Source organism: Cynocephalus volans, chromosome 12 (genome assembly GCF_027409185.1).
Source record: "Cynocephalus volans isolate mCynVol1 chromosome 12, mCynVol1.pri, whole genome shotgun sequence".
In the NCBI taxonomy this organism is placed as follows: Eukaryota; Metazoa; Chordata; class Mammalia; order Dermoptera; family Cynocephalidae; genus Cynocephalus; species Cynocephalus volans.
In genome coordinates, this window is record NC_084471.1 from 15,708,029 (window position 1) to 15,732,146 (window position 24,118).

Genomic DNA, 24,118 nt, shown 5'->3' on the forward strand with positions numbered 1-24,118 from the left:
GATGTCATCTAAAATTAATATAAGTATTTTCTGGGTCATCCACATGACCACTTATAACCAAATACTGGCCCTGGATTTTCACCAAAGAGTCACTGTTTTGGTGCCAAATGGTACCTCTTCAACTGAGGAAAGCTAATGAAGGAAGAGCAGAGGGGGTTGACTATGGATGGGGGGACGTGGTGGTTCCACAGCATTTTTCATGTGGAAAAAGAACAATAGAATGAGTTCCATGCACAGGCTGGAGCAGCAGCCTCACAAGAACTTGGCCAGCCTGAGCAGAGTGACCCACACTGCCCCTCAGAAGTGGTTTAGGTTCAGGGGAAAAACATGGACCATCATATTAAATTCAATGAAACTGTATTGGTGTTGAACTTAAAAAAAAAAAAAAAAAGTACCTCGTAAGTTTGTTTTGCTTCCGAGATTGTTTTAGAGCCACAAGTCCTAGGCATGTGAACCTTGTCTTAGTCTGTTCAGGCTGCTATAGCAAAAATACCATAAACTGGGTGGCTTGTAAATAACAGAAATTCATTTCTCACAGTTCTGGAGTCTGGGGAGTCCAAGATCAAGGCATCAGCAGTTTTGGTGTCTGGTGAGGGATGCTTTCTGACTCGTGGATGGTGCCTTCCTGCTGCGTCCTCACGTGGTAGAAGGGGCAAGGAGCTCTCTGGTGTCTCTTTTATAAGGACGCTAATCCTAGTCATGAGGGCTTCACCCTTGTGACCTAATTAGTTCACAAAGGCGCTACCTTCTAATACCATCACGTTGGGGGTTAGGATTTCACCATATGAATTCTGGGAAGACAGACATTTAGACCACGGCAAACCTTGTTCAGTGTTCAGGTGCTGTTCTCTGTACTTGGAATTCTGTTTTCCTTCACCTTCCCCAGGCTTAGATAATCAGGTCTCAGTTTAATTACTGCCTCTTCAGCTTTCCCTCACAACCTAGCTTGGTTCAAAACATCTGTGTTTGTAAAGACCTGGGAGCCAATTTTCCCAGTTGATTTTTAAGACTTCTGTGGAATGTTTTGATTGATTTCTTTCTTCCCTGCTGGACTGGAAGCTTCATGGGGGCAGGAGGTGTCTTTTTGTCATTCTCCTACCCACTGTGTCCTGCAGTGGTATCACAGTGCCTGGCACTTGACAGTCAATAAGTATTTGCTCTTTCAATAATTTTTTATTTCTCATCTTTTACATTTTAATGTTTACATGACATTGGAATAAAAACAATTTAAGCCTAAACTAGGGTTCCTGCAATTTCTTTTCTATAAAAATGGCCTCTGGTCACTCAAGTGGAAGGAACATTGTATAACAGGGATGGACTGCTCTGAGCTGAAGGAGCTGGAAAGCAGGAAGTGGGAATTTGCTGGGTTTTTACTGAGCTGCAAGGAACAAGACTACCCTGGACTAGCTTCTGTAGATGTGGGAAGAAGGGTACAGCCTACACGTCACTCAGCTATTTACCCGAGATATACACAGGAGGAAGTTTGTAATTTGGGGATACCCTCCTGGGTTTGGTGTCTTCCGACAGGCCATCATAAGGTCTGTGTTTATGTCTTTTATGAGGTTTGGGGAGATGTAGGCTCGTGTGGGAGGTGAGTAGGAAGTTGTAGCTTGAGTATTTCAGCTTCTGGTGTGTAGCTAAGCCACTTATGCCTACAGCTCAACCCCTGAATGTGCATTACTCATTAGATTTCATCATACTTATAACTTTGCACAGCCTTTTACAGGTTGAAAAGCACATTAACAAGCCTTGTATTGCTCGGTCAATATCACGAGGTTCCTGTAAAGACCTTGTTATATTGACATGGGACAAACATTCCCATTTGCAGAAGAGCAGACTGAGGCTTAGTGGGATTGATGTGAACTTGGGGCTAGGGACTTCACTATGTTGTTTGGTTGTCTATTGGAAGAGTGTCTGCCCCACTGCACACGTGGGCTCAAGTCTCAGAGGCTGCAGTTTCAGCTGCCCCCTCTGCAGAGGGTCAGCTAGGATACCAGCTTGAAATAGAGTGGCTCAGTAGCAAGATAATTATATTCTCAGCAACTCAAAAAGGGATAGATTCTATCAGTTTTAGGAAGCACGAAAAACACACCCTAGTGCCATGCAAGTGTGGGTTTGAGAGCAAGCACTGTCACCTGGCTTGAGTGGATTGCTTATAATCTGAGCCTCAGTTTCTGCATGGGTAAATGGTGATAATGATGTTTAATCAGAGCATCAGGATGAAATGAGTTATCATTTAAAAACTGCCTAACTCAGCATTCACACACATTGCAGTTATTATTCCTGTTTCTCCAAAGGTCTTATGTGCCCTTTTATTAACCATTTTTTTTCTGTGGAGAGCCTCACAAATGCATGTGCTGTTGGCACCATCACGGCTCAGGGCGACTCTGCCTTTGTGCTTGGCAGGCATCTCAGAAGCCACCGGAAGCTTGGGCTTCAGAGAACAGGGGGAGACTGATTTGAGCAGTCAGGAAACCTAGGGTTGCTCATGTAATTGTCCCTTGGAGATGAAGGTTGACTTTTGGAGTAAGTGCATGTGTGCCGCTAAGACGGAGATTTGCAGGAGGTGGAGGCCTCCTTTTGCTGGGCAGGCAGATCAAAGGCTGGGTTGCTGGCCCTCAGCCCTGTAAGCAGTGACCTCGAGAAATCTGGCAGCTCTGCGGGATGATGGCATCTGGCCTTTCAGGGCCTCCCCAATCTGGTGTTGCCGGGTCTCCCACTGATTCCCTGCATAGTTGTGACATTTCATCCAAACTCATCGTCTCTTGGATGCGGCATGTGCCTTCCCATGTCAAGCCCTTTGCTTGGGCTGGCATGGTGTGTGGGCATCAGAAGAGATGTGGGGTTTGATAAGTGGGTAGCTTCTCCTGGCTGACTCACCCTGAACGGTAGCCGTGTGTGAAGAGCATACTCTTTAATGCCATCAGAGGAAAGAGGTTCAACGCACAGTGACCCAGGATGATGTTCTTTGCAAACGTACGGTTGCTTTAAAGTAATGTGTTCCCTGCAGCCTGGAGAGAGAACTGAGTAATGATTAGTAAGTGGAGGAGACCCAGTTGTGTGGCCTTGGCTTGTACCGTGAATGAACTAACATTCTCGTTGAGGGTCAGAGAGGTGTGTGGTCAACAGAGACGACTATTCGTTGAGCACGACTGTGTGCGAGGCACTATTCTAAGCACTGTAGGTCTATTTGTGAACCTGGCAATAAAGCTTATATTCTAGCTGAGAGAGGTAGACTACAAACAAAACGAAGAAGACACGTTACGCCTACTGTGGTGGTAACTAGGGAGAAAAAAAGTGCAGATGGGAGAGGGGGAGGGCTGAGGGTACATGTGGGAGGGTAGCGTTTAGCAATTTAAGTAGGCTGATCAGGAGGGATTCCTGGACGTGATTTGAGCAAACACCTGAGGAAGGGGAAGAAATGAGCCATGGGGACATCTGGGGAAAGCGTTGAGCTTAAGGAAGTGCAAAGGCCCTGAGGCCATTTCTCAGTTGCTGGTTGAGAGATCACAAGAGGGCCATGTGCTTGGAAGGGAGCAGGACACAGGAAAGTAGTGAGAAGTGATGACAGAGAGAGATGGAAGCCCAAATGTTCTGGGTCTCGTGGGCATGTGGGCCCTTGGAAGAGATGCATGAGCAACTCATATTTATCAGGATCACTTGGGTCACTATTATGTTGTGGGTTGGCCATGGGTAGCAAAGGTGGAAGCAGGGAGATCCCGAGGAGGGGCTTGCTATAATTCAGGCAGGAGATGAGGCTGACTTTGCCAGGGTAGAGTATTGGGAGGTACTGTGATTTGAATGTCCCCCCAAGCTCATGTTGGAACTTATTGCCCAATATGGTGGTGGAAGTTGGGGCCTTTCAGAGGCGATTGGATTGGGAAAACTGTGTCCTGGTGAATGGATTGATCCTTTCATGGAGTAGTGGGTTGATGGTTTAATGGGTTGTCATGGGTGTGGTTCTGATGACTTTACGAGGAGAGCAAGTGAGAATGTTAGCTCTCTTGCATGTGCCATCCTCTCCGTGTCATACCCTGTGTCACCAAGGGACCCGGTAGAGAGTTCCCACTCAGAAGAAAGCCCCCACCAGACGAACCCCTGGATCATAGAGTTCCCAACCTCCAAAACTATAAGAAATAATTATTGTTTTTTTATAAATCACCCAGTTTCAGGTATTCTGTTATAAGCAGCAGAGAACAGACTAATACAGGAGGCATTGAGAAATAGATGAGTCTGGATGTCTGTTGCTTACATTCTCTATGATCTTGGGTGACTGATTTCATCTCATTAAATTTTAATTTTCTCAACTCTACAATGGAGATAATAATGTTGAAACTTCCCAGGGTGGTTGCAGGTGGTAGCCAAGCATTGGCTCAGCTGCAGGGGCACCTCTTCACCCCAGCTGGCATTGGGGTTCGTGCACCGCTTCTTCAGTCACATCGGCTGAAGGGTCTCAGGCTGCTGAGGTTGAAACATGGAGATAACAGCAGCTTCCTGCTGCGCAGGCTTCTCCATCCAGCATTTGTGTCCGAGGAGACCTCTAAAAATGTTCTAACCCAGCCTTGCGTTATTGATTTGGAATCCAGGGCCCAAAGTGACGAGTTTTCCCATTTTCAACATGATTCATCCAGCCGTGTGCCGTGTCTCATGACCCCCGTAGATTTGTGGAGAGGCAGGGGTGATTTGTGGTCCAGTGTAAGGAAAATTGGATTATGGAGTGATAAAATAAAAGAGTGCTCCATCAGTCTCTTGGAATCCCCATAATTTGGGGTCTTGGAGTTCAAGGTAATTGTAGCAAAGGTGGAAGAATGGCAGGAGAAAATTAAAATTTCTACCCAGGGGATGCACACCTGTAGTCCCATGATGGAATCTCATGGGTTTCCTGGAAATGCTGAAGTGAGGTGATTAAGAACGTTTTACTACTCTGTGTAATGTATGAAACTTTTATTTGCAAAGTGCCTTATTTGCAGTCTTAGTTACTTTATGTGACAAAGGTCAGCATTGCTGTTCCGTTTTACTGATGAGGGAGCCTTTGCTTTCCTTGCTGAGTTTCACCTTTGATGTTTTTCCTGAGCTTTAACAATGTCCCCCCACTGGGAAATCTCCTGGTTGGCCTGTGCTTCCTCTCACCAGCCCCTTTATGATTGCTGAGGGCAGAAGGGGAGCCTCTTGGCAGGATTTGGATATTACCCAGACTGGCTGTAAACACAGACATTTCATTTGCAACAGGTCACCTGCCTTTTTCATTTAACAGAAGGACAGAGAATTGGCAGGTGGCTGTTTGCTGGTGTGGAAAGGTGTTAGTACCTACTCTACCAATGTGTTGTAGGAGACTTGTGATTCCACGTCATTTGTGTGTCCTGGTTGTGGTACTGCCCCAAGGGCTTTTGCAGTGCCAGCCTAATCATATGCCACCGTGTGCATGTTCATGCACATGATGGTGGTCACACCACCTTAGGATGCCTATTTCACTAACGACCCCTTATAATGATACATTGCGACTTATTTCCCTAACCCATTTAACATTGGTGAAATGTACTCTGTAGATGGGTCTTTTTCAAAATGGGACCCATGGGTCTATGCTCTGTATGTTCTAGGACAGAGAACTGCTCATGCAACAAAACTATGTAAATTGGGGGTTTATATTTTAATGAAGTGTACAAAAAATTGCCGTGATTCTTTGCTGTGATAATTTGTAACTGAACTGTATTTTCATAACGTAAAATTTGCGCTTTTTAACCAGGCTACCCTGCCCCTTTAAAAAGGGTCAGTTTATTATGCATATTTGAAAAACTCAATTATAATTTAGATTTTTTTTTACCTTCCATTTCTCAAAATCCTTTCCAGGTGGTGAGGTTTAGACCAGCCTTCCCAAACAGATGCTCACCTTTGAATTTTCCACCTGCTCATTTGGAGAACTGATGGTGATCACCTGGTGACTTAGCAAGGGACCCCTGGGGACACTGGGGCCCACTGTGGGCTTTGGGCACTTTGCTCGTTAAGTTGGACAGTAAGCTGTGCAGCTTATTTCTTGTGCATGGAGCTCCTTTTCCAGCCCCATAACTGTGCTTCTGGAAACCTGGTACATGGGAAGGCATCTGGAACATTAGACTCTCCATATGGGAGTCTATGAGGGAATGTCATTGCGTTTTGGCCTAGCAGCATCTTTATTGAAAGTTTAAAGAAAAAAAAGCTACTTACAAATTAGAATAGGACAGTTTGGAAGGATAACATTTATTCTTTGCAATCAGAAGGCTAAAAAGTACATTAACATATAAATGCAAAGTACACTAAACATAAAATATATGCAAATAAAAAGTACATTAACATGTAAAATCTTTGTGTCTTTCTTCTGTCCCTCTGCTTCTGTGTTTGCTGTCCACAGAATGGTGTGTAACAAGGTAGGTGTGAGGGAGAGGAATATGCTTACATTAACATCTATGTCATAAGTAAGAGAAGCAGAGAGAACGAAAACATCCACATGAAAAATCTTTCCAGAATTTAAAGCAAGATCTAGTTGACAATTTGGATGAAGTGTTTCAACCCATTATGGCTAGGAGGTTTAGTAAAGCTTTCTCAGAGAAAAGAAGATGTCAGTTGCTGTGGGTGGGGTTGCCCTGGTTCACTGAAATGACCAGGATATGGCTGGTAAGTCTGGGAGGGTGGGTCAGGTCCAGGGTTAGGTAAGATATGCTCTTTGGGTCCTGCGTGGCAAGGATTTGGCATGGCTTGGGCAGTGATAAGAAACGAATTTGTATCTTAGCTCTGTTTCTTCCAGCTCTGGGATTTGGGGCAAGTGTATAGTATATTTCTCAATGGAGCCTCAGTTTCCTTATGTGAGAGCTGGCGTGATAGCAGTTGAGTGGGATTGTTAAGAGGCTCAGATGAGAAAGTTCATCATAGTTCACTATGCTGTTTGCTCCACAGAAGCTGTGGATGGATGAGATTTTGGTCAGGACCTTTTTTCCATCTAACCTGACTTGAACTCAGATATTCTAAAAAATACAGCAGTCATGCGATGTCCGAAAGGCTGTGAGATTCAGTATTTTGCTTTGGCTTAAACCTGTTTTCTTGAGCATCCAGAAATACTTTTGGAAATAAGGACATGTTAATGTGGGTGGACACAATTTGGAGTGCTTGATTAACCTAGCAATTAATAAAAAAGGAGAGGTGACAATTGGTGTTCCCAAGCCAGTGTGGAAGGCAATGCATTTGGCCTCTCTCCATGCAAACAGATTGGTGGAGAAGCCACCCATGGGGAGGAACATTAGAATTCAGAAAAGGGAAGCTGGTTGGGAAAAGGTACACAACAAAAACAGGGTGTCAAGGTGGGTTGATTAGTTGATTATTTCATTCATTTAATCAACAGATCTGTATTGAATAGTTCCTATGTGCTTGATACTCTGCCAGGAGCCAAAGACACACATATGAATAAGGCATACCCTCTCCTATGAAGAGGCTCATACTGTTGAGGAGGTAATAGATATATAAGTAACAAATTCCAATATGTTGTGATAAGTTCAGAATAGATGGTGTTTAAAGTTCATAGGTGAGCAAAGGAAGGAGTAGTTGATTTTATGAAAAGGGAGAGAGGACCATTGACTTTATAATAAAGGTGGTTTGGGCTAGACCTTGCACGATGGGTTAGTAAGAAAAGGTATTCTAGCATAGGGGGCTTGAGCAGCAAAGTCAGGGAGGCATAAAATGAAGAGTGGATTTGCAGTTGTTAAGTAGGGAGGCTGGACGTAGATCGGATTTGAATTCCACCTCTGCCACATTCTAGCCCAGTGACTGTGGGCCATTCACTGAGCCTGCCAGTGAGTTGGCTTCTTCATCAGTGGAGTTGAAGAATCCGCATCTCGTGGGGTATCAGGAGGGTTCAGTGGTAGTTCATGTGAGACCCAGAGTGCTTGTAACATGGTGATCCCTCTGAGCAATGAGAGCCCTGAGATATCCTCAGTTCCTTGACTGTGCTGTATAGAAGGAGCTGAGACTGGAAATGTCACTTATGCCTGGTATTAAAGGTATCTGGATTTTGTTCTTTCTTATGTACTCATGGTAGTGATTATTGTTTTTCAGATTCCAGATGCAGGACTTCCTTGAGGATTTCTTGTAGCACTGGTTGTGTGGTGGTGAACTCCTACAGCTTTTGTTTGTCTTGAAAATACACTATTTCCCCCTCATTTCTGAATGATAGCCTTACCTGGGTATAGCATTCTTGGCTGGCAGTTTTTTTCTTTTAGTATTTTGAATATATCATCCCATTTTCTTTTGGCTTGTAGAGTTTCTGTTGAGAAGTCTGCTGTTAGTCTGATAGGGGCTCCCTATTAGGTGACTTAATGCTTTTCTCTTGCTTCTTTTAAGATTCTCTCTTTGTTGTTTGGGCTTTGTGAGTTTGAATGTAATGTGTCTTGAAGAGGATCTTTTTGCATTGACTCTGTTTGGGGATCTTCAGCCTCCTGGATCTGAAAGTCTGTGTCTTTCCCTAAACCTGGGAAGTTTTCTGTCATTATTTCATTGAATAGGTTTTTCCATGCCTTTTCTTTTCTCCTCCCCTTCTGGAACACCCATGATTCAAATGTTTGTGTGCTTAAGGTTGTCTGCTAGCTCTCTTAGATTTTCTTCATTTGTTAAAATTCTTTTTTCCTTTTTTTCTTTTGTCTGCCTGTGTTATTTCAAAAACACTATCTTCAAGATCAGAAATTCTTTGGTCTGCTTGTTCTAGCCTGCTGCTTAAGCTTTGGTTTTTACTTCATTGAGTGAATCTTTCAGTTCCTGAGTTCTGCTACATTCTTTTTTGAGGTATTAATATCTTTGTAAATTTCCTCCCTCATATCCTGGATTTTTTTTTTTTTCTTTTTCAGTATATTGTCTAACTGACTCTTCTTGTCTCTCAGTGAGTTTCCTTAAGATTGTTGTTTGGAATTTCTTTCCAGTTGTTTCAAGGGTCTCGTGCTCTATGGAGTATGGCATTAGAGAATTACTGTATTCTTTTGGTGGTGTCATTTTTTTGGATTTCTGCTTTCTACAGAGTATTTTGTTATTCATCTGTTATTCAGTTTATGTATTGTTATTTGAACAAATGTGTGTATCCTTGTTTTGAAGGCATCTGGAATATCACACATCCTAATTTGATCTCAGCAAACATTTTCCTACACTGTTTAAGTAGTGTCTCCCCTTGAGGTGTCAAACAATCTTACTCTATAAAACACAGCCACCCATTGCCAATCCTGGTGACAAGTACAGTCAGTCCTCTGTATATGTAGGTTCCACATCCTTGCAGATTCAGCTAACCTTGGATAGAAAATAATCAGGAAGAAAAAAAGCAATAGAAAAATAACAATACAACAGTAAAGAATAATACAAATGAAACAATACAGTATAACAACTATTTACATAGCATTTACATTGTATTAGGTATTATAACTAATCTGGACATGATTAAAAATATATGGGGAGAAAATCAAGTATATGGGAGGATGTGTTTAAGTTATATGCAAGTACCACACCATTTTATATTAAGGAGTTGAGCATCTGTGGATTTTGGTATATGTGGGGGTCCTGGAACCCGTCCCTCATGGATACCAAGGGACACCTGTAATCACCTGTTAGTTCCTTGTTTTTTCCTGGGGTGATAGTGTGGAGAAGGCATGGTTTTAGGAGGCAGATTCAAAGCTGCAGGTGAAGTAGTGCCGGGTATCAGAAAAAGCTCAGCTCAGCATCTGGTTAGATCTTGGGTTGGGTCCTGGCTTTAACCTTTATGAGCCATGTGACCTTAGGCAAGTCACTTCTTCACTTCCATGTGTTCATACATGCATGAAATGAATCAGAATGTGTGATATTCAGATGCCTTTAAGAAAAGTAACTGCCTTTGTGTAGGAAGACACTTTGATAAGCTAAAACAGTGCTATTCAATACAATATACAAAATACAATATAATCCACGTGTAATTTAAAATTTTCCACTAGCCACATTAAAAAAAGTAAAAAGAAGTAGGTGACATTTTAATTATGTGTGGTATTTAACTCAGTATAACCAAAATATGTGAAAAAATTGATATTTTACATTATTTGGTATAATTTTAATTTATTGCATAGCTTAATTGGGTGTAGCTGCTTGTGGCTTGTGACTGCTGTAGTGGACAGCATAGATCTTGGTAGGAGCCAAAGTCACAAATGAAGTGTCTCTACAGAGAGAGTTTTCTTCTTTCCTTCTCCCCATCCTTTCCATCCCTATCTTCATCTGTCTCTTTCCTCCTCTCATTCCCCTTCCTGAGAGGGGTGGGAAGATAAATGACCAGTGGAGACCACAGTGAGTGCTTTGTGTTACTGGAGTATTGTGAAAAATGAGGACGGGGATGAGTTTCATGGAAGGACATAGAGGGAGAGGCAACTCACTAGGAATTCAAAGACATCAGAAAAAAATGGTGGTAGCTAAAGTGTATTGAACACTTATTATATGTCAGCACTCTTCTAAGCATTTTACTGGATCATTTTATTCAGTCCTCCCAGAACTCTAAGTAGTAATCATTTCTATCATTTTGAAAATGGGAAAACTGAGGCACAGAGTGGTTAAGAAACTGGGCCAAAATCACACAGTGAAGATTTGAATGCAGGTAATCTGTCTCCAAAGTCCTCCTGTGCTCGTTGACTCAAAATCTTGGGGGAAAAATTTTTTTTGGAGAAGGCTTTGGGCTTCCATTTGGCATCAACTGGGTAGTTTACTCCAGAGGGCTGAACCTTGCAATGTCAAGATTAAATTATATGGTGGATGCACCACCCCAGGCATCACTTATACTCAGCAGGGCCTGGGTAACTGGTACACGTTCTCTTCAAGTCCACAAAATAGGCTTTTTAAAAAAAGGGGCTGTCTTAGTTTTGTTCACATCTAGATCCATGCCTGATACATAGTAGGTGCTCAGTAAATATTCGAGGAAGGCAGTGAGGGTGCTTTGGGATCACTGGATAGGATGATCTCTGAGTCCACTGGGAGCCTGCAAATATGATTGTACCTTTAAATGTTGGCCTATAAATAGCTCTGGGTGAAAGAGGCTCACATGGAGAGATGACTGCAGATTCAGATCCAGAGTTTTCACTCAGAGCTGTGGACAGTCACATAGGCCAGTTTATGTGTCCCATGCCAAAGCTTCCTTTTGTTTGTTTTTCTAGTAAATATTTTACTAAAATATAGCATATTATACAAGCAGCAGAGCACAGAAAACATAAGTGTGCAGCCTGATGTGTTCTCACAAAGGCTATGTGCCTGTATAACCAACTTCCAGATCAAGAAATAGGACATTACCAGTACCCCAAATATCCCTTCCCCAGCCCCCCATCACTGCCCCTTTGTTCTTTCCAAGGGTATCTGCTATCCTGACCTCTGACTCTACAGATTAACTTCATGTGCCTGCACTTTTCAGCAAATCCTAATGGTGTTGTTATGGGGACTTGTGTAGGGTCCAGTTTGTTTCAGTCCTGCAGCTCTGATTGCCTCCAGGGTTGGGGTTCCAACCTGGTTCCTGTGTCCACGGCACAGATGAGAAACCAAGGCTCACAGAGGTTATGCACCTTGCCCAGATCTCATGGCTGTGGAATAGGTTAGTGATTCAAATCCAGAGCTGCAGTACTCCAAAGCCTGTGTTCTTGACCATCCCATACATTTTCTTCTATGATATTTAGTCTGAAATCCCAAGGTGGGGACATTCAGTTTGAGATCTTTGGACTGAGCAATATCTGGGTGTGGCTACTGTGGAGCTGTGGAAGAGGCACCCATAGCCCTGCATCTCAGAGCCTCGATGCAGGCACACTCCTGGCTCCCGGGAACTGAAGGCCATGTCTCACCCACCACAGTGACCTGGCTGGCAGAGCCCATCCCTGATGGGGCTGCAGGAGGCTGCAGAGTGTGGGACAGGTAGGTTCCTCATTGCCCTGGCTTCACTGCATTTACCCATCTCCACTTGTTGCTGACAGGTGCTCTCAGGCACTGGAAAGGGAAGCTTTCAATTAAACAAAGTCAAACAGCTCACTCCCACCAAAGTGAAAGTGCTCCGTGCTCCCAAGCTGGTCGGCCGCTCCGGGGCACAGCTGGGGCTGCTGCCTGTGAGTTGCCTTGGATTTCAGCACCAATCAGTGCTCACAGGATGGAGCAGGCATGGCAGGTGGGGGAGGGAAGTTTCTGCCCAGCTGGATTCCCCTTGGAGTGGGGTGGACATGTGTGTTTCAGGCTGAGGAGCTTTGCTTTCTCTGTGGCACAGCCCTCTGCTCCCATGGATCCCCAGTCAGGAGAGACAGGCAGTGACTGTCATTCTTCTGTTGGCCTTGGCCACAGAGAGATTTGCCAACAATTCTGGAATGGAGATACCCTCCAGCCTCTTTGGCCCAGAGACTGCAGCTTGTCCCATAAAGCACTAAGCAGGCAGTTCTCTCAGCCTGGCTTTCTCTCCAGAATGATGGGGTGGGGAGTGGGCAGAAATATATACTATTACACTAGGTTTTGTGCCCTTAGTACTAAAACTTAACAAAAAGGCAAAATCAAATCTTTCTTCTGGAGGCAGTGGCTCTTATGAAAATAAGGCCAATACTGTTTATTTCAGTAGTCCAGGCGAGTGTGGTGATGAACACCTGATTCTTTGCTGGCCTCTGGGCCTGACGTCATAGATTGTGTCATGTAGCTCTGGAGCCAGACTGCCTAGTGGGGAATGCTGCATCCTCTGTTTAGCTGTGTAACCTTGGACAAGTTTCTTGACTTCTTTGATCCTCTATAAAATGGGGATCACAACAGTCCCTACCTTCTAGAGTTGTGATGTTAATTAATTCATGTAAAGCACTTGAAATGTTGTCTGACATGTTGAAGCCTCAATAAACATTCATATAATGACAATGGAGTCAGTTACAGTTTTCTGAGTAATCTGCTGTGGTAGGTAGGTTATTCCAGTTTACAGACAAGGAAACCAAGGCACAGACAGGCACGGTTCCTGGCCCAAGGTTTTCACAGCCCATAAGTAGCCAAGGTGGAATTTGAACCCATGCTTTCCAGTGAATGTTGGGTAGAACATTGTTGCCCAGAATTTATCACCTAAGGATTCTATTTACTTCAAAAAAGGCATCCACCATGCCTCCTTCCCCACCCCACCAAAAAAACCCTCCAACACTTTCAGTAATACTAGGACAAACACTATTATATGATTCATTTAAAATAATCATAGCTACTATTTATTGAGTAAATTGCTCCATTTCACCTGCCACATTTACATTGTCTTATTGTTTGTGTCATGTCCTGAGACCTTTGTCAAAAACTTTTGAGGTTACATCAAAGCGGAGTCTCATCTCTTCTCACCATAGCTGACATGCTCTTAAAGAGGAGATGCCCTGGTGTGTGAGAACAGTTGCAGCAGAGTCTTGGAGAAGTGAAGACCCACCGCTCATCTTTGTCCTCATCTGAGTGAGGTGTGCCTGTCACCCAGGCTCGCTGGGTCCTTTTAACCTCAGTGTGTTTATGACCCGTTGGCCCTTGGGATCCTCACAACTGCAACAAAGGACAAAGTTCATCAGGAAAGATGAGGTTTCGGGTTTGACAAAGGCAAGATGGCAAAGCGCATTCTGTGGAAACAGTGTACCATGTTCTCATTTAAGTTCCCTGAGCAGAGGCTGGAAAATAAAGGCGGAGGGAGAGAGAGAGAAAAATACCATGGGGTAGGGAGGCAAGAAGAAATGTCAGGGTTGGGAGGTGAGAGGGGAGGGGATGGAGCCAAGACAGAGAAGGAGGAGTGGGGAGGTGAGATTGGTGACTTGTGCTGGCTTTTTGCAACAGGAGAAGGGCGGAGCAGACCCGAGTGGGAGGCAGATTCCAGGCCTGGTGGGGAGGAGGTGGAGGAGGGAGGTGAGGCACAGACAGCTACAGTGGGAGGGTAGAGAGTGGCACGTGAAGACGAGAAGGGATTATAGTGTTTAGTGCCAGAATTGATGATGGAGCGTCCCTGATGGGCAGACTGAGGCCCGCTTTGGGCCACACACCTGGGAGTGGCAGTTTCCTGACTCCCAGCCCAGTGCTCCTCCGCTGTAGTGTGTTGCCTCCCAGGTTGGTGAAGAGGGTGGACTGGAGGGGGAGGGAACACGCTGAGTGCCACCTGCTCAGTGGTTCCGGGGGTGTCCCCTCCAACATCTGAGCTTCCCAGAAGGTCTCCAGGAAGGTCGCCAGCCTCCAGTGAATTCCATCTGGGAGTGGGAGCGCTGTATTTCACACCATTCAGAACAGACGACGCAAATAAACTCCACGGTGTGTCTCATTAGGCCGGGAACGGCGCGAGCCTCCCTCGCGCAGCTCATGCCAGAGGGGTTAAAAAAAGAAATACTCATGCCCGATCCAAGGGCTTGTTGTGGGCATTGCAGAAATAATAAGTAGAGACACAAAGTTAGGCTGCTCAGGAGCGAGGTTTGTGCTTCCCGGGTCACGCTCTCCCGGCTCGATCATCACGGCTGGCAGAGGTGGCCAAGTTTGCACCGTCCTCGGTCTCCCTGTTGCCAGGGGTGGCCTAGGCAGAGGTGAGTGGGCATGTTTTCTGTTCAAAGGATCTCATTTTAGTGAAAAAGTCTTGTTTGTTTGTTTTCCTGGCTAGCTCAGCTCCATGGCTCTTTACCATGCCCCAAATTCCCTCTGTTCGGGGCATTTCCTGCCAGGGTGTTCAGTAAGACCAGCTCACAGGGTGAGTCGGAGCTGGGCCTCAGGGTGTCCTGCACTTAAGGTCTGGTCCTTAAATTCCATGAGGACTTGCTTTGTAGATGTGGAAACTCAGGTTCCAGGGCATAAATGATTTGCCCACAGCTTGTGCACAGCTCATGGTGGTGGTGATGATGATGATGAAACTGAAGGAGCAGGATGGCTGCTCTTTATTTCCGCAAGCACTGTGTTAAATTCTTTGATGGTGAAGACTGTGTTAATAATAACAGTGGATGGCATTTATTATGTATCTACCCTGTGCCATGCGAGGTTCTGAGCACCTCTGGTACCCTCGATCTGAGAATGACTCTGTAAGGCCCACACTTGTGTGCCCATTTTACACTGTGAGTGATGGAGACAGTGTCAAGTGAGTGTCTGCATTCTTTCTGCTAAGCTGTGCCACCATGTGACAGTTAAGCCAGCTTGCTGTGTATGGAGTAACCAACTCCTGTGGGTGGGTGAGTGCCTGGATGAAAGCTTGGTGACAGGACAGCCTCTATTCTAGATCCTTCTTCCTCACTTCTCAGGACCCCCAACACCCCTGTACCTCCTCTCCATCATTCATCCCCCTATGCCCCCATCCCTTTCCTCAGTGCTATTTTCTTTTCATTTGTTGACTTAGAAGTAAACTTGACTTCCTGGTACTGGGATAGTTTAGCTGAATTAACACTAATAGCCATTGCTAGTTACCTGTTAACTTTAGTTCTTCGAGGCTCTCGAAGAAATTTTTTTCTGAAGGTGATCGATTAACTCTATTCCCTTCATTATAGGTTAGTAATCATGAAAATTGAATATTGCTGACAATTCTCTAGGTCACCAGTATGGTTCATACAGTGAAAAAAATCTAGTATTTCAGGAAGACGCACAGAGAGAAAGAAAAAAAGGAAGATAGAAATGGAAGAAAGAGATGTGTGGGTATGTGTTGGGAGGAAGGGTGGTGCCACCTTCTCTGAAGCTATCCATTACTTACCTGGACAGATTTAGGTACCTTGCTTCTGTCCTCCAATAGCACCTCTGTTCTGGCTTCAGTCATAGCACTTACTAGGATATATGGTAATTTGGCCATTTCTATGTCCTTCTAGACCAAGCACCTCCTGTGCTGGGGCTTTTATATTCCTGTTACCTGACACAGTGCTGGCACATAATAGGTACTCCTTAAATGTTTACTGAAATGACCTAGCACATGAAATCTTTGTAAGACAGGAGCTTTATTTCACTCTGCCTGCTTTGTACTCTGGATACTCCAGTTATTCCCTTTCTGATTTCTGTTGCCCTTATGGACCTAGGCTTATCTTAAAGTGAACATAAATATACTTTAATTTGAACTAATGGGATTTAGGAAGTCACTGCCCATTTAATTAATTTGTTCATGCCATCAAGTAAAAGCTCTAAGGTGCTCCTAAGTGCAGATTGTTCTATTGGCAGGTAGATTACAAATTTGCAAGAGGCCAAGGACATGGACTTTGAAAGCAGACCACCATAGTTTAAGTTCAGATCAGATACTTTCTTCTGACTTTGGGTGGTTTTAATGGGTAAAAGCACAGATTTCTGGGTCTGGGTTTGAATCCAGACTACCACATACAAGCTGTGTGATCTTAGGCAAATTACTTAACATCTGTGTCCTCAGTTTCCTCTCCTTTGAAATGGGGCAGCCTTGTGGGGGTTGTCATGAGGTTAGGGTTGTTGTGGGGATTAAAATGAGTTAATATATGTAAAGCACTTAGTACCGTGCTGGTATTTGTTACTGGTGTTATTTGCTGTTAATGGAGCTTTAGTGTCCTCATGTATAAAACACAACTGTGTCAATACTTGAGTCTTCATAGAATCGTGTTGAGGATTGTGTTAGTTTCCTAGGGTTGCCCTAACAAAATACCACAAAACCACAGAAATGTATTGTTTCTGGAGGCCAGAATTCTGCAATCAAGTGTGCTGTGCTGGTGGACCATACTCTCTCTGAGACCTGTGCAGCAGTCTGTCCTTGCCTCTTCCTGGCTTCTGGTGGTGGCCGGCAATCCTTGGTGTGCTCCTTGGCTTGTAGATGCAACATGTCAATCCTTTGTCCTCACATGGTGTTCTCTCCGTGTCTCTCTCTTCGCAGGGCTGTCTTCTTATAAGGACACCAGTCATGCTGGGTTAAGGGCCCACCCCACTCCAGCATGACCTCATCTTACCATAATTACATCTGCAGTGACTGTTTCCAAATAAGGTCACATTCTGAGGTACGGGGGGTTAGGACTTCAACATATCGTTTTTGGGGATATACAACTCAACCCGTAACTCGGATGAAATGAGAGAATCCATGTGAGGTTTTGAACACAGAACCTAGAACAAAACTGCCTGTAAGCTTGAGCTGTGCCTGTGGGGACTGCTGCCTTATCCTGATGATGACTGCCTTTGCTGGGTGACCTTGGGTGGTTCTCTGAACATCTTTGAACGTCAGTTTCCCATCTATTAACTGTGAACAATGTGGCCCATCTTGCAAGGTTAGTGAGTTCCTTAGTTTCCCAATCTGCATTTCCTCGTCTCCGAAATGGGGAAGGGACCCCTTCCCAGGATGAAGTGAGGGCGTGTGCTGGTGGCTGGGACATGCAGCACTTCCTCGGGTTGCAGTCCCTCCTTTCCTGCCTGGAGCTGTATAAATCAGGGAGGACAAATAGCTCCTGCAGTCCCCTAGTCTGCTCCACTGCACAGACCAGAGGAGGCTCCTCTTTTCCTTCCAGTGGGATCAGCAAGGCTCAGAGGCATGACCAAGCTTGGATTTTCTAGACCCCCAGGGTTGCTTTGCAGTCAGAAGGGTAAGATGTATTTTTTTTTTTTCCGCTTGGGAGCCAAACAGATTTGCTACAGAGAAGTCTAGATATCTATGGAAACAGTCCTAATTTTAGCCTCGCCACACTTAAATGCCAGCTCAGAGAGTGCTGTTTTGGGTCAGGGCCCAGGGAATGAGTAAGGTGAGCAGGCCTGAAGGGGTCACATCAAGCATGGAACAGACCCCTCCCTGCCTGCAAAGCTTATTTGGATACACAGGGGTGACTGCATGGGGGAAATGGTCTCAAGAGAGGGGTCCGTGGTGAGCATTGATCAGAAGGTAGTATTTTGAAAGAAGAGATAACCCCCTTTTCCTCTTTTGCTCTCCCTGTTTGAATTCTGATCATTTTTGGAGTCTAGTTCATGACCCTTTTTTCCACATCCCTGCTTTGGAACCAGTTGCACCCTGAATTCCTGGCATCTTTTGTAATTCTGTTGAAGTACTTGTGGCAGCCCATTGAGTTCTTAGGTTCATCCACGTATCTTGCAGCCAACCCCCCCCCCCCCCATTTATTTTTGAGCCCCTCACGGTCAGCCACGGTCATTGTCACATCCGGGTGCTGAACCTACTGAGGAACGACATGCACAATGAGTGGAGTTTGACACGACTGGGAATTTTTGCTTGACCAAACCAGAGAGCGACATAAAAGGAGTGAGTGTAATAGTGTCCAGGAACACTTTTGATGGGAAACACCTATCTGGGGATGTGTTAGGGAGGGCCACAGGCGAGAGGAGGCCCTGGAGGTGGGTGGTAGATGCCGTGGGGTGAGGGGAGAAATGGACAGTGGTCCTTTCAGGCCATGCAGGAGTGTCACTTGCCTCATTTTAGCCCATGTCCTCCCAGCCAGGTCAGCTCCTAGCTGTAGTCATTGTAGAATATTAGACACAGGAAGAACCTCAGAAGTCACCTCGTCTTGTGGGTTTTAAAGTATGATATTCAAAACAAACATCTTACATTAATACTTGATTATTTTAGCATGTACTTATGAAGCATATATAACTAGCATAATAGACCTGCCATTTCCCAGGTATTCCTGCTGCAGATGGAGAAGGTCATAGTGGTTCCTTCTCACAGCCCTGTGGATTACAGGGTGGTGTTCCCACACGCCCAGGGACATGTGAGGCCTGTAATGAGTGAATGTCCTGCTCCCACCATTTGGAAGGAGGCTCATGCAGATAGAAACAGTTTCTGGTATGAGTTCTTGTACTGAAGTTTTGTGTACTTTGGGTTCTTTCCAGCAGGATGTTTGTGGTAAAATCAGGAAGGTAGTGTGCTGGAGATCGCATGTGGGCAGCAAGGCTCGAGTTTGGCCCCTCTTTTGAATAATGAGGAGGTGGGCAAGGCACAGGGAGACCAGGTGGCCCTGAGAGAGGGTGGCGGCACCTAGGATTTGAACACATCTCTTTTTTTCTACCCATCCTGGCTTATTGGATAGAACATAAACCAGGTCTTACCACATACCCAGACACTTTATTTAAGTTATCTCATTTAACACGAGCAGTGTTGTGAAGCAGATGCTATTTTTCCATACTAAATAAAAATGGAGAGACTGAGGCTGGAAGACTTGAAATTACTTGCTGAGGCCTACCTTGCTGGTAAGTTGGAGATTCAGTAGCTTAACATAGCCCAACATTTAGTTGTGTCAGGGAGCTGCAGATCTACCAAAAAGAGCTTTTAGATTTTGGAAATAGAAACATGTAGGAATATGGTGCCACTTGTCTCCTGCTGGAGAAAAGTGTCTCCCAGTGCATAATTGAACCAGCACCAGAGTGCAAGTTGCTCAGGCCAGTAGGTTAGTCCACGGGCCAGGAAGGAGCTGTCTGGGCAGCGGGTGCCTCCTCATGGGTGGCTGTGTTTGTCCAGGGCCAGCGAAAGGCAGTTCAGTCCCTCAGCCTAGTGAGCAGCCCCAGCTGACAGGGTGAGTCAGAGCAAAGCCCAGAATAGAAGCCAGAGGGCATGTGTGTGAAGGCCACACACATGTCCCAGTCATTTGGGTTTGAAGATTCCTGTTCAAGATGGTTAAGCTTTTATACATAACACTGTTTGCAGACGGCTTTATGGTCATTTATTAGTGTCGCCTGGCAACAGCTCTGTGAGTTAGCCATATCCCTCCACCACAAAGTAATTAACGCTGGATCCACCCAGAGTCCGCTTACTGCTTGTGCGTTATCGAGTCTCCTCCTGACACCCTCATTCATTCATTCATTCATCCATTTATTTATAACAGCCCTTTTATTAGGCACTCGCTTGGTGGATAGCTTTATGTATGATCTTCCTTTTTTATTGCTGGGAGTATTCAATAGGTTGTAAAAGGACATGTTGGTGTTCCTGTTTGCATAAGCAGTAATGGCCCCCTTTACTGAGACTGCAGGCTCCATGAAGGCCAAGGCTTTGTTCATTTCTATGTCTCTGGTGCCTAGAAGAATGCCTAGCACATAGTAGGTGCTCTCTGAACATTTGTTGAAAAAAAAAAAAAAGAGTGAATGGACTGAGTGTCAACTGTGTGTTTGGCCCTGTGGGAGGTACGTTCCATAAAAATCTTCCTAATTGCCCCAGCAGTTCTTCCTGCACAGTACATGCGTCTGTCCCCCATTTTAGAGAACCATCTGGTGTTTATATGGTTATTGTAAGCATTATTCTAAGTACTTGCATAGCAGATGATCCTCATAGTAATTGAGTAATGTAGCTACTATTGTCCCCATTTTACAGATGAGGAAGTGAGGCACAGAGAAGTGAAATAACTCGCTCAAGGTCACACAGACCTTCTAGCTTTGAGCCACTTTACTTCAGTGCTATCCAATAGAACTTGCTGCTTGATGGAAATGCTCTGTAACTGCACTGTCCAGTATGTTAGCCACTAGACACAGGTAGTTACTGAGTCCTAGAAATATGGCTAATATAACTGAGGAGCTGAATTTTTAATTTCATTTGATTTAAATAGCCACATGCAATTAGTGACTGCCATACTGGACAGCAGGGCTCCCCACTATGCCATCTCTAAGTAATAACAGCTAGCATTGAGTGCTAACTATACGCTGAGCATTTTTCAAATGCTTTACATGTAGTAAGTAATTTGTTAATCCTCACACCACAAATAAATTAACAAGGGTCAGAGGTTAAGTACCTCCTCCACCCCCAAGAATTTACAGTGAGAAAGTGGTATAGCTGTGTTCTCTCCCAGGGAAAACTCTCCTTGACCCGAGTTTTAAACTATCTCCCTGTTTTTGTCCCTATTTTCCATGCATACAGCAATAGATATTGCCATGAAAAATAAGATCTCATTGTTCTAAATGTTTGTCAGCCCCAAACACAGTGCTACCCACTCTACTTCTTGGTAGAGAGGTCAACCCCTATGCATGCTTTCGAACTCACTGTTCCCACCAAATGACTCATTTAGGTCGAAGACATTTATTTACACAAAGTGTAGTTGTGTTAATGTCACTTTGGAGAAAAAAGATGCCAGTATTCCTTATCAGGATGTTCTGTCATGAAAACAAACAGATGAGACAAAACCTGCATCTTAGTGTAATGGTGATAATATTTCGAGGTCCGGTGGGGGGGAGGAGAGAAGGTCAAGCTGAAATTACCTGCAGCCTTGCTGGATGGAACAAATGCTTGCAGCTTGTGGGTAGAGTGACATTTCACTGCCCCCAGCTGTGCGTTCCCTTCTTGAGGATGGGAAGTGCGAGCAGGTTATGTGACAGACTTGGGGTCCCAGAAGAGAAAGCAGAGACAGCATCGTCCTGCATAGAAGTGGAAACAGAGACCACCGAGTCCTGCTCCACAGCAGAGGTCAGCAGAACTTTATGATAAGAATCCATCTGAATGTGTTCTTCAGGCTGGGCTGGGCTGTCATGGTAACATGAGGCTCAGTTCAAAACTGTGAACCAACCTGGAGGCAAGGCCAGGAATCCAGGTTAGGAGCAGAACCGGGATAAAGGTGATCGGGAGTGACGGAGAGAGAGCAAGGGAGAGAGGCCTGAAGGATAGGACCACATCAGAACAGTCCAAACGTAGGCAGTGATTGTGCCAGGAGCTCAGTTTCGTCTGGAGATACGCACGTGGGCATGCATTTCTGAAACAAGCAAAGGAAGACATGGGTTCTCCATACTCCAAGGCCAACTGCACCTTGACCATGTAGCTTTCCCCAGTGTCATGAAGCCGGCATTGGTTTCTCTGTTTTTCCTCTTGTCTTTATCATGTATGTGCTTTTTATCTGTTGTTCTTTGGGGTATTACATTATACTCAGTGTAGCACTTTTTGTGTCTTTATCATAACCCTCCTGAGTATAGGGGCCTCCGTGTCCTCCCTGGGGGCTCCAGGATTATCAAGGTAGATTGGAGCCCCTTGAACCTGCAGGGAGACTTAATGGTCATCAGTGATCTGAATGATTTTTTTTTTTTTGGGGGGGGGGAGTGGCTGGCAGGTATGAGGATACTAACCCTTGACCTTGGTGTTATAACACTGCGCTCTAACCAGCTGAGCCAACCGGCCAGCCCCTGAAGGGTCTTCTTGACCTTCCCCACCTCCCAGCTTTCCCTCTGCCTCTCTCCTTCCATTGCCAGGCAGTGGAAGAAGAAAGAGAAGTCATGCCCCTTGCTGAAGACAAGCTCGCTGACACCGTCACACCTCCCCAAACGTCACGCTCACCCGGAAACATGGCAAGCATTCATTTTGCCAGATTAACAGGTGCAGCGTGCCACACACTGTGTTTTCAAGGAAAAGTGTGGTTGAACGTGAGCGTGCCAGACAACTTATTTGGTTGCTGTTGGTGTCCTCACGTTCAGGAACCACGAGTATAATCTTCTGAAAATAAAAGCACTCCCACGTCCTCCTTTTATTCATAATAAAGTTCACCTGAGCTCAGAAGTGGGGCCCGCATGGTTCAGGCATTGGCAGTTGTGCTGCCTGCCAGCCCCTGTCATGATGCTGGAGGCTGTTGGGCAGGCTGAGAGGGCAGGGGCCCCTCTACTGCTAAAGGAAAGGAGGACACTGGCATTTCTGAGAGCTTCTTTGTGGCGGGGGCCTTACTCCTGTTATTTTATTTAATTGTTTCACTCACCTGATAAGGCTATATTAGTCTGCACTTTAGAACTAAGGGAAGCAAGTCTCACAGTGGTGATGCACCCAGGAGCAGACAGCTGCTGAGTGGCAGAGGTGGGACTTGAACCCTGACCTGTTGGCTCCTGTGTTCCCGTCTGCCCCCATGCTGCATGTAGAGGTGGGAGTGTGAATTCCTGCTGAGGCTCAGTATGGAGGGAATCCACTTTCTGGAACATATTCCTATGATCTTGGGCAACTTAACTGACTTCTGTGCCTCGGTTTTCTCATCTATAAAATAGAATAATAATAGTAATAGTACCTTGTAGGATTAGTAAGGATTAAAGGAGATTATTCAGGTAAAGCCTGGCACACGGCAAGCAGTCAGTGCTCATTATCTCTAATAGATAGATCGTTAAATAGTAGCATTAATCATCACATTGTTTTGACTGTTTTTACTTCTGGTAACAATTTTGAGCAAGGACTGTCTTTTCTTTTTTCATAGAATTGCTATATCAATGAAAACACAGCTCTCACAAAAAGAGCTTGTATTTTACAACATCAGGCCCACAGACAACATCATGGTAGTCCCAAGGACACGGAACCGGGCTGGGATTTGAACCTAGGCCTTTCTGGCCTCTGTGTCCCCACACTGCCTGTCCTGGCACCCAGGTGTCCTGGGTGGCACTGGGCTTTGTCTCCTGGTGACTCTGCTCTGGCAGTCACTGTGTCTGCAGACCCACTGTGAGAGTTCATAATCTCGTTGTGGAGGAGCCCAAGCACTGCAAGAGAGAACAGACAGCACAAGATTGCACTGCTGTTCAAGGCCAGGAGCCGTCTCGGGCAGGTGCTCAGTGATTGCTGCAAAGCCCCTACCCCAGGAAAGTCCTCCATGTTGTTCATGACGCAGTTCAGATATCCCCTCCCCAGCGAAGGCTTCCCTGGTGACATGGGTCCCTCCACTGCAGGCTCCTAGGCGCAGTGAGTGGAGTCTTCCTGTGCTCCCACAGCGCTTTGCATGAACTTCTCCTGTGGTATTTTCCATGATGTTTTACTGGGGGTTTGTGTGGCTCATCTCCTCCACTAGCCATGAGCTCTTGAGGACAGAGGACTGTGTTTTTTTAGAAGCTTCTGGTTCTCACCCAAATCCAGTCCTCCTCTTCTCGGAGCATGGAAATGTTACCCTTCCCTCCCTCTTTTCAATGAGGCAGGGCCACGTGGCTAATTCTGGCTGAAGGGTGGTGAGCAGAAGGGAGTTGCATAACTCCAGCAAAAGCATTTATTTGCTGGTGCAAGAGCCAGTGGGGTGGGACAAAGTGCTGGGGGCAGGATTGGGGAGTGGCACCAAATGTGAGGTAGGTCAGGTCTCCGGATCTTTGCCTTCGAGGATCCTCATAGCAACATCGAGAGGCTGGGCATGTCCATTCTGCAGGTGAGGAGCCTGAGGATTAGTGAGGTTAAGCACTTCTCTAAGGTTCCGCAGCTGGGATCCGTGTGCAGGTCTGACTTGTTCTGTGACAATATGCTGCCATTCGCTATTCTGATTTTTGTTGT

At 45.3% G+C, this 24,118-nt stretch overlaps 1 protein-coding gene across 4 annotated transcripts in view; it reads left to right on the forward strand.

The window, feature by feature from the left end:
- Positions 1-24,118, forward strand: part of LARGE1 (LARGE xylosyl- and glucuronyltransferase 1) — a 538,741-nt gene that overhangs the window by 30,854 nt on the left and 483,769 nt on the right. The window contains exon 1 of one of the 4 annotated variants that reach the window (XM_063074932.1): positions 14,387-14,540. The exons of the other annotated variants lie outside the window; for them this stretch is intronic. The gene's annotated coding sequence lies outside the window, so the exon portion shown is untranslated. Of the gene's footprint in view, positions 1-14,386; positions 14,541-24,118 lie in introns of those variants that run through there. 4 annotated transcript variants of the gene reach the window in all.